This window comes from Rhinopithecus bieti, unplaced genomic scaffold (genome assembly GCF_001698545.2).
Source record: "Rhinopithecus bieti isolate Rb0 unplaced genomic scaffold, ASM169854v2 scaffold_2453, whole genome shotgun sequence".
In the NCBI taxonomy this organism is placed as follows: domain Eukaryota; kingdom Metazoa; phylum Chordata; class Mammalia; order Primates; family Cercopithecidae; genus Rhinopithecus; species Rhinopithecus bieti.
Window position 1 is genome coordinate 5,962,321 of NW_016804447.1, and position 12,730 is coordinate 5,975,050.

Here is a 12,730-nt window from a genome sequence, read left to right on the forward strand (position 1 = left end):
ACGTAGTCTAAAAAGTGAAGGAACCCTCAATCCCAGGAATTGCCCACTCCATTCCCAGAAAACTCATGAATAATCCACCCCTTGTTTAGCATATAATCAAGAAATAATCATAAAATGAGCAACCAGCAGCCCCAGGGGCTTTTTTTCTTTTTTTTTTTTTTTTTTTTTTTTTTTTTTTTTTTGAGATGGAGTCTCCCTCTGTTGCCCAGGCTGGAGTGCAGTGGCGCGATCTCAGCTCACTGCAAGCTCCACCTCCCGGGTTTACGCCATTCTCCTGCCTCAGCCTCCCGAGTAGCTGGGACTACAGGCGCCGCCACCTCGCCTGGCTAGTTTTTTGTGTTTTTTAGTAGAGACGGGGTTTCACCAGGTTAGCCAGGATGGTCTCGATTTCCTGACTTCGTGATCCGCCCGTCTTGGCCTCCCAAAGTGCCGGGATTACAGGCTTGAGCCACCGCGCCCGGCTATTCCTTTACTTTCTTAATAAACTTGCTTTCCTTTTGTACTGTGGACTTGCCCGAAATTCTTGTGTGAGATTCAAGAACCCTCTCTTGGAGTCTGGATCAGGACCCCTTTCCAGTACCATTGCTGAGACTGGTCTTGAACTCCTGAGCTCAAGCTATCTGCCTGCCTTGGCCTCCCAAAGTGCTAGAATTATAAGCATGAGCCACTGCATCCGGCCGGGCAGGACCACTTGGGAAAATAATTTGGCATTATCTCAAAATAATTTGGCATTATCTGAATATGTGAATGTCTTATGACTCAACAGTTCCACTTCTGGGCATATGCTCAAGAGAAACTCTTATACATGTGTTTATATCCACACTGTTTGTAAGACCAAGAAAGAAGAAATAATCCTAATTGTCCATCAACAATACAATAGATAAACACAGCAGTGAAAATGAATTAATTATAGCTACACACAATGACATGGATGATCTCAGGAATATTGTGTTGTGAGAAAAAGTAAGTTGCAGAATAATATATACAGTATGGTTCTGCAGGGTACCAGACCATGCCATCCCAAAATATGCCTCTTTACCACTGGAATATCTTGAGCTAAAGACAATTGAGAAATAGTAGACAGAAGTAAAGCTCTTTACCTCCCTCTTACTACCTAAAAATGCAGTATAAAATTCCCCTTTTGTAAAGGAATTTATATTTATAAAGCAAATTTATATTTGTAAAAGTTGTCTCCTTACCAGGAAGAAAGCTATTCATGGAGATGACCCTTATCACCTGGAAGACTCTTATCTGCAAAATAAGATAGCCTTTATTTATCATACATTTCATCCCCTCACTTTCCCATAAGCTTACCCCACTGACCCAAAAACCCCAAACCCCTTTTCCTTTGTTTAGTCTAAGATGGTAGATAAGCCTCAACCATCTAGCCACATCCTTGAGTCTTATTTCTTATTTAAACTAATGTGCATTAAGTGTGTAATTAAAACTTTTTTTCTCTTGCTAATCTGTCTTTCGTTATTTTAATTCACAGGCTCAGCCTGCTAGGAGGGTAAAGGAAAAAGGATTCTTCTTCCCCTACAATTTCATTTGTATAAAGTCCAAAAGCACACAAAACTAATTGCTTTGGAAAACAAATGTGATGGTAGGAGCAAAGGGAACGTTCCTTCCACACTCCAAGGATTTGATAAATTTTTTTTATTTTTTATTTTTGAGATGGAGTCTTGCTCTGTCACCCAGGCTGGAGTAGGTGTGGTATCAGCTTACTGCAACCTCTGCTTCCCGGGTTCAAGGGATCTTCCCACCTCAGCCTCCCAAGTTGCTGGGATTACGGGCATGCACCAGCATACCTGACTAATTTTTGTATTTTTCTGTAGAGATGAGGTTTTACCATGTTGGCCAGGCTGGTCTTGAACTCCTGACCTCAAGTGATCTGCCTGTCTCAGCCCCGCAAAGTGTTTGGATTACAGGCATGAATCACCATGCCTGGCCAAGGTTGGATAATTTGAGTCTCTGGAATAAACTGACAATAGATTAACAGGAGAAAAGTCATACAAATTTATTAAGTGTACATGAGCCACACAAAATATGAGACTTAGAGAAGGACTAGCTGAGCTGGCTAAAGTGTTTATTTGTTTGTTTTTGAGATGGAGTCTCACCCTGTTGCCCAAGCTGGAGTGCAATGGCACGATCTTGGCTCACTGCAACCTTCACCTTCTGGCTTCAAGCAATTCTCCTGCCTCAGCCTCTCGAGTAGCTGGGATTACAGGAGTGAGCCACCACGCCTGGCTAATTTTTGTATTTTTAGTACAGACAGGGTTTCACCATGTTGGCCAGGCTGGTCTTGAACTCCTGAGTTTGTGATCTGCCCAACTCGGCCTCTGAAAGTGTTGGGATTACAGGTGTGAGCCACCACACCTGGCCAAATTTCTATACCATATGGAAAGGAATAGGGGGCTGGGAGCTCCTGAAGGATGGTGATAACAAGCTATGGAAGGGTAAGGGAGAAATGCATTGTCAACAAATTATTTTTGTTTGTTTTTTAGAGACAGTGTCTCACTGTATTGTCAGGGTGGAGTACAGTGGCATGATCATAGCTCACTGCAGCCTTGAACTCCTATGCTCAGGGGATCCTTGGACTACAGCTAATTTTTCAACACCCAACTAATTTTTTTTTTTTTTCCGAGATGGAGTCTCCTCATGTTGCTTAGTGTCAGGTTCCAGCTCAAGCTGGGGTCTGAGGGGAGTCAGTGAACGGGTGGCAGGTAGCTGAAAGAACTCAGGGGTCTGTAGGCAGATGCGATATGGCTTTATTCTCTCCCCTTCTCCATCAGCCTTTGTCTCAGCTGCCCACTCTGGCCACAGTTCCCTCAGCGCCAGCTCCATGGCTCCTGCTGCCCCCATGCATGTAGTTATGCTCCCTCATGCGCTCACCGCTTCCTGGCTCCCTCCTGTTCACCTGCAAAGCAGCTGGCTTTATCAAGCACCCTCTCATGGTGTCAGTGATATATTTATACACCTCACAGACAATAGTGACTCAGAGCCAGGTGATGAGCCCACCCATAACATGGTTACATAACTGTGATTATATAATGCACGGAATTATGCACCTGAACTCCAATCCCGCTGTGCCATGCTGCACTGGATGTTTACTCCGGCCCACTTTTGACTGTAGTGTAGTCATTTGCCTTACACCCAGGATGGTCTCGAACTCCTGGGCTCAAGTGATCCTTCTGCCTCGGCTTCCCAAAGTGCTGGAATTACAGCCTGAGCCACTGAGCCCAACCAGGCTGTCTTATTATGCAGATAAAGTCTCTCAGGTAGCAGCCCTGAAGGTGGTAGTCTCTGATAAGAGTTTCTCTGAGCATGGTGTCAGAACTTTCTTCTCTTTTTCTGTGAGCTAATCTTCCCTGGTTAATGACTGCATTCTTTCTGGAGAAACTTCCCTTAGATAAAGGAATATCAGAGCAAGGCGTTCCCTACATTACTGCTCTCCAGGTCCTCTCAGTCTGAAGTCTAATGCAGCATGTTTTGTTTCCTGAGTCCCAACACAATAAATCTAAAAGTAGAGTAACGATAGACCTAAATTCAGGACAGTTGTTACCTTTGGGAGAAGAAAGGGAGGATGTGGATTGGACAGAGGCACACAGGGTACTTTAAAGGTAATGAGTGAGGAAAGTGAAAATGACTTGGAGACCACTGAACAGGACCCAGAGACAAAAACTCCTTGTCTGAGGAATTTAGAAGGGAGCAAAGAACACCTGGTGACCATCAAACAGGCCATCCGAAGGCAAAAGTTATCTAGGAAATTTAGAAGTAATTAAACTTCCCAGCAGGGTGTGATTGCTCACATCTGTAATCCCAGCATTTTGGGAGGCTAAGGCAGGCAGATCAGCTGAGGTCAGGAGTTTGAGACCAGCCTGGCCAACATGGTGAAACCCTGTCTACTAAAAATACAAAAATTATATTTGGGCATAGTGGTCGGCACCTGTAATCCCAGCTTCTCAGGAGGCTGAGGTGGGAGAATCGCTTGAACCTGGGAGATGAAGGTTGCAGCGAGCCAAGATCGTACCACTGCGCTCCAGCCCGGGCAATGGAAACTCCATCTCAAACAGTAATAATAATAATAAAAACTTCCCTACTATCTAAAGTTGGCATCTGGTTCCAGGCCTATTTCAATCTTTATTAAGTAACTAGAGTTTTTATACATCTTGGGAATTCCATGCCGAAACTCATTGTGCAACTCTTGTGATGTTAAGGCACCCAAATGTTTATAAATGTAATAATTTATCATGACCTATGTGACTAATATGGCCCAAATTACCCTTAAGCTCCTGCCTTAAGGTCCATAAAAGGTCCTAAGGAAGATCCACCAGTGAGCTCAGTCCTCTCACTGAGGCACCCCACTGCACCCTTTAGCAGTATTCCTTCTTTCTAATAAACTTTCCTTTTTCAAACCTATACTGTTGTTGGTAAGTTCTACTTACCAACCTGTGAGTTGACTACTTCCCAAAGCCAGGGCTCTGACAGCTCGCCCGGCATTAATAATGTTTTGGGGCGGATCACAAGATCAGGAGATCAAGACCACGGTGAAACCCCATCTCTACTAAAAATACAAAAAATTAGCCGGGCGCGGTGGCAGGTGCCTGTAGTCCCAGCTACTTGGGAGGCTAAGGCAGGAGAATGGCAGGAACCTGGGAGGCGGAGCTTGCAGTGAGCTGAGATCGCGCCACTGCACTCCAGCCAGGGGGACAGAGCAAGACTCCATCTCAAAAAAATAAAAAAAATAAAAAAAATAATGTTTTGGGGGTTTTTTCCTTAAATTTGGTGGTAAATTCAGACGTGTTTGGTTGTAAATGTGTTTCATTTTACTTCATAAATATTTTTGTGTCTAGTCAATGTTTAATAAAAGCAATTTAAAGAACTTAAGTGTCCAAGAACCAGTTATATGTCAACATAAATAGAATAATTTTATTTATATAAAACTCTATACATATTATGTGGATAAACAGCAATGAAAGATGTGTACAAGGACATATACTAATGTATTAATCATTGTATCACTTAGTGAGTGGATTTGGACTGATTTTGCTCTCCTTGTTTTACTTTACTATATTGTTTATTTTGTTCACATAAAGGACATGTATTCTTTCTTATAAAGAAAATAAAACTGGTTGACACAATGACCCATGCCTGTTTAATTAGCACTTTGGGAGGCTGAGGCAGGAGGGCTGCTTGAGTCCAGGAGTTTGAGACCAGCCTGGGCAACATGGCAAAACCCTGTCTTTACAAAAATACAAAAAGCTAGTTGAGTATGGTGGTGCACCCCTGTAGTCCCAGCTACTCAGGAGACTGAGGCAAGAGGATCAATTTAGTCTGGGGAATTGAGGCTTTAGTGAGCCATGATCATGCCAGTGCACTCCAGCCTGGGCAAAGAACAAGACTCTGACAAAAAAAAAAAAAAAAAAAATATATTATAAAAAAAGAAAGAAAGGAAAGGAAGGGAAGGAAGGGAAGGAAGGGAGGGAAGGTGAAGGAAGGAAGGGAGGGAGGAAGAAAACTATTTCTTAAAAAAAGATATAACTATTAGGATGTTCATAACATAAGATGTTTAGATAGATAAACATATTGTGTAAGAAAGAATTAACCTTACCCAAAGTAAGGTATGGCCTTTGCTCTCAGCCCCTAGGAGGTGCTCTCTAAGCCCTTGGGATGTCTTGCCTGATGAAAGTGTCCTTGTTTACTTGGGGGCCTTGAGCCATGCCAGATAATCTGATTACAATGATTTGTGGTAGGGGCTTTGAGGCACATGGTATCATTTCAACCTCCAGAGAAGCTGGAGGTTAAGGTCATCCACATGGACAGTCAATCATGTCTATGTGGTGATGCCCCAGTAAAAACTCTGGACACCAAGCTTCTCTGGTTGGCAGTACTCCATGAGTATTGCCACACACTGTTGTTTGGAGGCACAACGACTGTCTCTGACTCCACTGGGAGAGGACATTTGGAAGCTTCATGCTTGAAACTCTCCTGAACTCTGCCCCTTGCACCTCTTCCTTTGGTTTATTTTAACTTATATACATCACTGTAATAACCCATAACCATGAGTGTAGCAGCTTTCAGTGAGTTCTGTGAGTCTTTCTAGTGATTATTGAAACTGAGCATGTTCTTGGGAATCCCTGCACTTTTATTTGGTGCCAGAGTGAGGGTGATCTTGGGGACACCTGAACTTTGGAGTTGGTGTTAGAAGTGGAATTTGCAAGAATGACTGTATTTGTCCGTTTTCACACTGCTAATAAAGACAAACCCAAGATTGGGCAATTTACAAAAGAAAGAGGTTTAACTGGACTTACAGTTCCACATGGCTGGGGAGGCCTCACGATCATGATTGAAGGCGAAAGACATGTCTTACATCGCAGCAGGCAAGAGAGAATGAGAGCCAAGCAAAATGGGTTTCCCCTTATCAAACATCAGATCTCATGAGACTTATTCACTACCACAAGAACAGTATGGGAGAAACTGCCCCTGTGATTCAATCATTTCCCACCAACAACACGTGGGAATTATGGGAGTACAATTCAGATGAGTTATGGGTGGGGACACAGAGCCAAACCATATCATTCCATTCCTGGCCCCTGCCATATCTCATGTCCTCACATTTCAAAACCATTTATGCCTTTCCAACCATCCCCCAAAGTCTTAACTCATTTCAGCATTAACTCAAAAGTCCACAGTCCAAAGCAAAAGAGACAAAGCAAGTCCCTTCTGCCTATGAACCTGTAAAATCAAAAGTAAGTTAGTTACTTCCTAGATACAGTGGGGGTACAGGCATTGGGTAAATACAGCCATTCCAAATGGAAGAAATTGGCCAAAACAAAGGGGCTACAGTCCCCATGCAAGTCTGAAATTCAGTGGGGCAGTCAAATTTGAAACCTCCAAAATAATGTCCTTTGACTCCATGTCTCACATCCAGGTCATGCTGATGTGAGAGGTAGGTTCCCATGGTCGTGGGCAACTCTGCCCCCGTGGCTTTGCAGGGTATAGCTCCTCTCCTGGCTGCTTTCATGGGCTGTCATTGAGTGTCTGTGGCTTTTCCAGGCACACGGCGCAAGCTGTCAGTGGATCTACCATTTTGGGGTCTGGAGAATGGTGGCCCTCTTCTCACAGCTCCACTAGGCAGTACCCTAATAGGGACTCTGTGTGGGGGCTCTGACCCCAAATTTTCCTTCTGTACTGCCCTAACAGAGGTTCTCCATGAGGGCCCTATCCCACAGCAAACTTTTACACAGGCATCTAGGCATTTCCATACATCTTCTGAAATCTAGGTGGAGGTTCCCAAACCTCAATTCTTGACTTGTGTGCACCTGCAGGTTCAACACTATGTGGAAGGTGCCAAGGCTTGGGGCTTCCACCCTCTGAAGCAACAGCCCAAACTGTACCTTGGCTCCTTTTAGTCACAGCTGGAGTGGCTGGGATGCAGGGTACCAAGTCCCTAGACTGCATACAGCATGGGGACCCTGGGGCCAGTCCATGAAACCATTTTCTCCTATGCCTCTGGGCCTGTGATGGGAGGGGCTGCCATGAAGACCTCTGACGTGCCCTGGAGACATTTCCCCCATTGTCTTGAGGATTAATATTCAGCTCCTCATTACTTATGCAAATTTCTGCAGCGAGCTTGAAGTTCTCCTCAGAAAATGGGTTTTTCTTTTCTATCCCATTGTCAGGCTGCAAATGTTCCAAATTGTTATGCTCTGCTTGCCTTATAAAGCTGAATGCCTTTAACAGCACCCAAGTCACCTCTTGAATGCTTTGCTGCTTAGAAATTTCTTCTGCCAGATACCCTAAATAATCTCTCTCAAGTTCAAAGTTCCAGGGTCTCACTCTGTTGCTCAGGCTGGAGTACAGTGGCACAATCTCAGCTCACTGCAACCTCAGCCTCCTGGGCTCAGATGATCCTCCCACCTCAGCCTCCCAACTAGCTGGGACCGAAGGTGCACACCACTATGCCCAGCTAATTTTTGTATTTTTTGTAGAAATGGGGTTTCCCTATTTTGCTCAGGCTGGGCTCAAACGATCCTCTTTCCTTGGCCACCAAAACTGCTGGGATTACAGGTGTGATCCAGGTAGCCACAGTTACTTACTTTCTTTTTTATTTTATTTTATTTTTCCTGAGACGGAGTCTTGCTCTCTCACCAGGCTGGAATGCAGTGGCGTGATCTCGGCTCACTGCAACCTCCGCCTCCCAGATTCAAGCAATTCTTCTGCCTCAGCCTGGGATTACAGGTGCATGCCACCATGCCCAGCTAATTTTTGTATTTCTAGTAAAGACAGGGTTTCACCATGTTGGCCATGCTGGTCTCGATTTCTTGAGCTGGTGATCCACCTGCCTCGGCCTTCCAAAGTACCGGGATTATAGGCATGAGCCACTGCACCCAGCCTGGCCGCAGTTACTTATTTTCTTGTCTGTGTCCATAACTCCTCAACAATCCCTCCCAACTGGACCATAAAATCATTCTGTAGACAAAGTGATATTTTTTTCTTAAATATTTCTGCAGAATGATTTTAAAAGGTTAAAAGATTTAGGTTTAGATAAAAAGATTTACATTGCTCACACATCAGAGTATATTAAATGGTGTACAGTGAAAAATCACTCTTTCCTTCCCCACACCATTCCGCATTCACTTTGTTTTCTTCCTCTACAAGTAGTAATTATAGTTTCTGTTGATCCTTCTGAAAAATGTTTATGCATATTTAAGATTATACGTTTGTATGTGCATTCAGTTTTTCCACAAACATTTCACATAAATGGTAGCATGCTATACACACTCTGTCTGCATTAAGGATCTTTCCATATCAATACATCAATACATACATATCTTCTTTGTGTATGTGTGTGTGTGTGTGTTGTGCTGAACTACATTGTGTTCACCATTACAAGGGCTTTAGTAAGACTGTTGAATTAAATTAAATTACAGTACAGGGAGTTAATAATACTTGCTGATGATATCAAAATGACTAATAAACACATGAAAATGTGCTCAACATCATTATTCAGGAGGGATATACAAATTAAAAGCACAGTGAGATTTTACTACCCACCCACTAGAATGACTGAAATAAACAAAATGAAACATCTGACAATACCAAGGGTTGGAGAAGACATGGTGCAACTGGAACTCTCAGACACTCTGGTGAGAATGTAAATTGATATAGCCACTTTGGAAAACTGATCATAACTACTAAATCTGAACATATGCATGCCTATGACATGGTAACTCCACTCTTAGGTATGCTAAGAGTAGAGCTGCCAACAGGAATGTTACATATGTTCACCAAAAGACATACAAGTAAAGGATTAATCTTGGCCAAAGCAATGTTTGGCCCTTGATCAGTTTCTAGGAGGCAACCTCTAAGACCTTGGAATAAGAGTGTCCTTACCTGGGGGCTTTGGGTCACACCAAACAGCTTATGTTAACAATGTCATTTATAGCCAGAGTGTTGGGCCGCATGGCATCAGCTTAACCTCTGGAGAAGTTAGAGACTAAGAACAGCCACATGGTGGTTGCCATTTCCATGTGACCAACCCCAGTAAAATCCCTGGACACCAAGGCTAGGGGAGCATCCCTGTTTGGCATTACTCCATGCGTCTGCCACTCGTCATTGCCGAGGGAAGTAAACTCTGTCTGCAGGCCTCCACTGAAAGAGAACGACTGGAAGCTCACACCTGGGAACTTGCCTGGACTCTGTCCTCTGTGCCTTTTCCCACTGCTTTTAATCTGTATTATTTCACTGTAATAAACCATCATCTTGAATATAACAGCTTTCTTTCTGAGTTCTGTGAGTCCTTCTCATGAATTATTGAACCTAAGGATAGTCCTGGGGAACTCCCAAATGGCAACAAGAATGTTCATAGAGGCATTATTCATAATAGACACAACCTGGAAACAACACAAATGACCATCAACTAGAATAGATGTATATTCATATAAAGGAATATTCTACAGCAAGAAAACTAACTACAACAACATGCAACAATATTGATGAGTCACTCAACCATAATACTGAGCAAAGGAAGCCACAGAAAGGAGTATGCAGTATATTATTTTATTTATGTAAGGTTCAAAAATTAGTCTATGTTGAGAGAAGCCAGAATAAGGTTACCTTTGAGGTGGGGTATTGGCTGAAAATCTCCAGCTTGATACTTAGAATTTGTGTACTTTTCTGCATGTAGATTATGCCTCAACAGAAAGTTTACTCCCTACACACCTATTATCATTGAAAAAAGCAAAAAAAAGAATGAGAGAGAGACGAGGGGAGGGGGAAGGGAACTGGATTGGATTCTGGCAAGATTGCAGAGTAACTACAACTCTCATACACTGCTAATGGGAATGCAAAATGGTACCACTACTTAGAGAATAGTTTGACAGTTCCTTATAAAGTTAAACATACACTTACCATATGACCCAGCAATTCTATCCCAAGGAGTTACACAAGAGAAATGAAATTTTATATTTATGCAAAAACCTATAGGCAACTCATCATCTTCAAAAAAACTGGAAGAACCCAAGTGTCCTTCAACAGATGAATGGATACATAAACTATGATACATCCACACAATGGAATAGTATTATACTACTCAGCACCAGGAAGGAGTGAACTATTGACACATGCAACACCTTGGATGAATCTCATGTATTAAGTGAAAGAAGTCAGACTCAAAAGGCTGCACACTATAGGATTCAATTCATACGACATTCTGGAAAAGACAAAACTTCAGAGACAGAAAATAGATCAGTGGTTGCCTGGGGCTGGGGGTTACGGGAGGCATTGACCACAAAGGGGTACAAGAGAATTATTTGGGAGTGATGATAATATTTTGTAACTTGACTGTGGTGGTAGTGATTACACAGCTGAATGTGTCAAAACTTAAACTATACACTAAAAAGGGTGAGTTTCATTATGTACAAAGTATAACAGTAAAACCGACAGATATATAAACATGTTTAAAGCTCACTTTTAAGTAATAATAATAATAATAGGTGTCACAAGAGATGTAAAAAGGAGGCAGGCTATGAAAAATTTATTTCCCAGTGAGAATTAGAGAATTGTCATGGAAATGTTCATATGTAAACTGAGCCTCGAATATGCATGAATAGTATCTGGGGAGTGACCATCTTGAAGAACTAATTTCCAAGTCCAAATTCATGGAAGAAAGTATCAGAGAGAATCAAACTTCTGAACTTTTGCCATAGCACCTTCCACTGAGCCACAAACCAAGTAGGATCTAAGAGCCACTTAGTCCCATCTGTCATGGCATAACTTTGGGTGAGAGTCACACTGCCTCTGCCTGAGAAATAGTTCCAAGCCCGGAACACATGGGGCTTAGAGAGTCAGAATCCTCAGGTCTTCCAGGGACTTCAAAACTTCCACAATATTTGTCCTTTCAGAATAAGAGGAAATAACCCATTAATAATTAAAGCTAACACTTATGTAGCACTGACTAGATGCCGGGCCCTGTTCCTTAATTTCACATATATATAATCTATTCTTACAACAACTCCATGAGGTAGGTAATTTTGAAAACAATCCCATTTTACAGATGGGAAGCTGAAGAACAGAGTGGTTAAGGAACTTGCTCAGGGTACAAAATTAATAAGTAGTAGAGGCAAAATTCAAATCTGAGCATTCTGGCTCCAGAGACATCCTCCTAACCATCACAGTCTAGTCCCCCTCTGTGCACAGTTGGGGTAGGGGTGGGGTGGCCAGTATGTCCTAGTCCAAGTCTTTCGAAGTATAAATTGCCACTCATTAGTGTGATGGAATCAACTGAATGGGTTGTGACCAGCTTTTAGAAAGTGGAATTGAAAATAAGTAAATATATTTTGGAATGGGATGGAACAGATAATATCAGAGTACATTTCAGATATTATGTACTGAGTCACTATATAGGTTGCATGTATTACTGTGGGTCAAGGTCTGAAAAGTTTAAAGCCACTTTCCAGGTTCACCCTCAGAGGATAAAAGTTTAAGATGTCCTAAGCCTGAAATCCAGGCTATCTCTTCTCCAAGAACATCAGTCCTCCCCCATTATACATCCAGCAGTCTCCCTAATGCTTTTGGGTCTTAAGGGCAGAGTCCCACTACCTTCGGCCATTGACTACTGCAGAGGAGTAAGCTAGGTGTAATTCTGCTCAAAATGAGAGACAGGCTAAGCCTCGGCTTTAGTAGTGGCCACAAAGCTAAAGCAGTGTCTTTCTCTGAAACAGAAAATGTGGATTCTTTGCACTCTTGCCAGGTTCACATTACACCTGGTGGGGAAGCTCCAGCTGAAATGCCTACAGCCCTTTGAACTAAAGTGCTTTACATTCCCTGTCTTCTCATAATGAGGAATGGTGGAAATATAGGCGACAGGGGACCAGTATCACTGAGCACCATGATACTGTCCACTGGACACCTGGTGGCTCAGGTGTGTAGGAGACAGCATCGGTGTCTGCAGAGGCACATGGAGGCTCCAGGAAGAGGCCATGCTGCCTGCCCCAGGAGGCCACTCCCTCAAAGGCTCAAGCAGCCTCCAGAAGTAGGAGAGACTTGTCTCACTCAGACACAGGATCCTCATGTGTATCTGGGCCAGAGCCCAAAGTACTGACACTTTAGCTTTCCAATCTTCCCATGTGCACACCTAGGTACCTCCAAGGGCATATGACTGTGTCATAACTGGTTCTCGGGAGTTCATTTCCTCATAGATGGTGTTTTTCAGGATGATATTGCTACT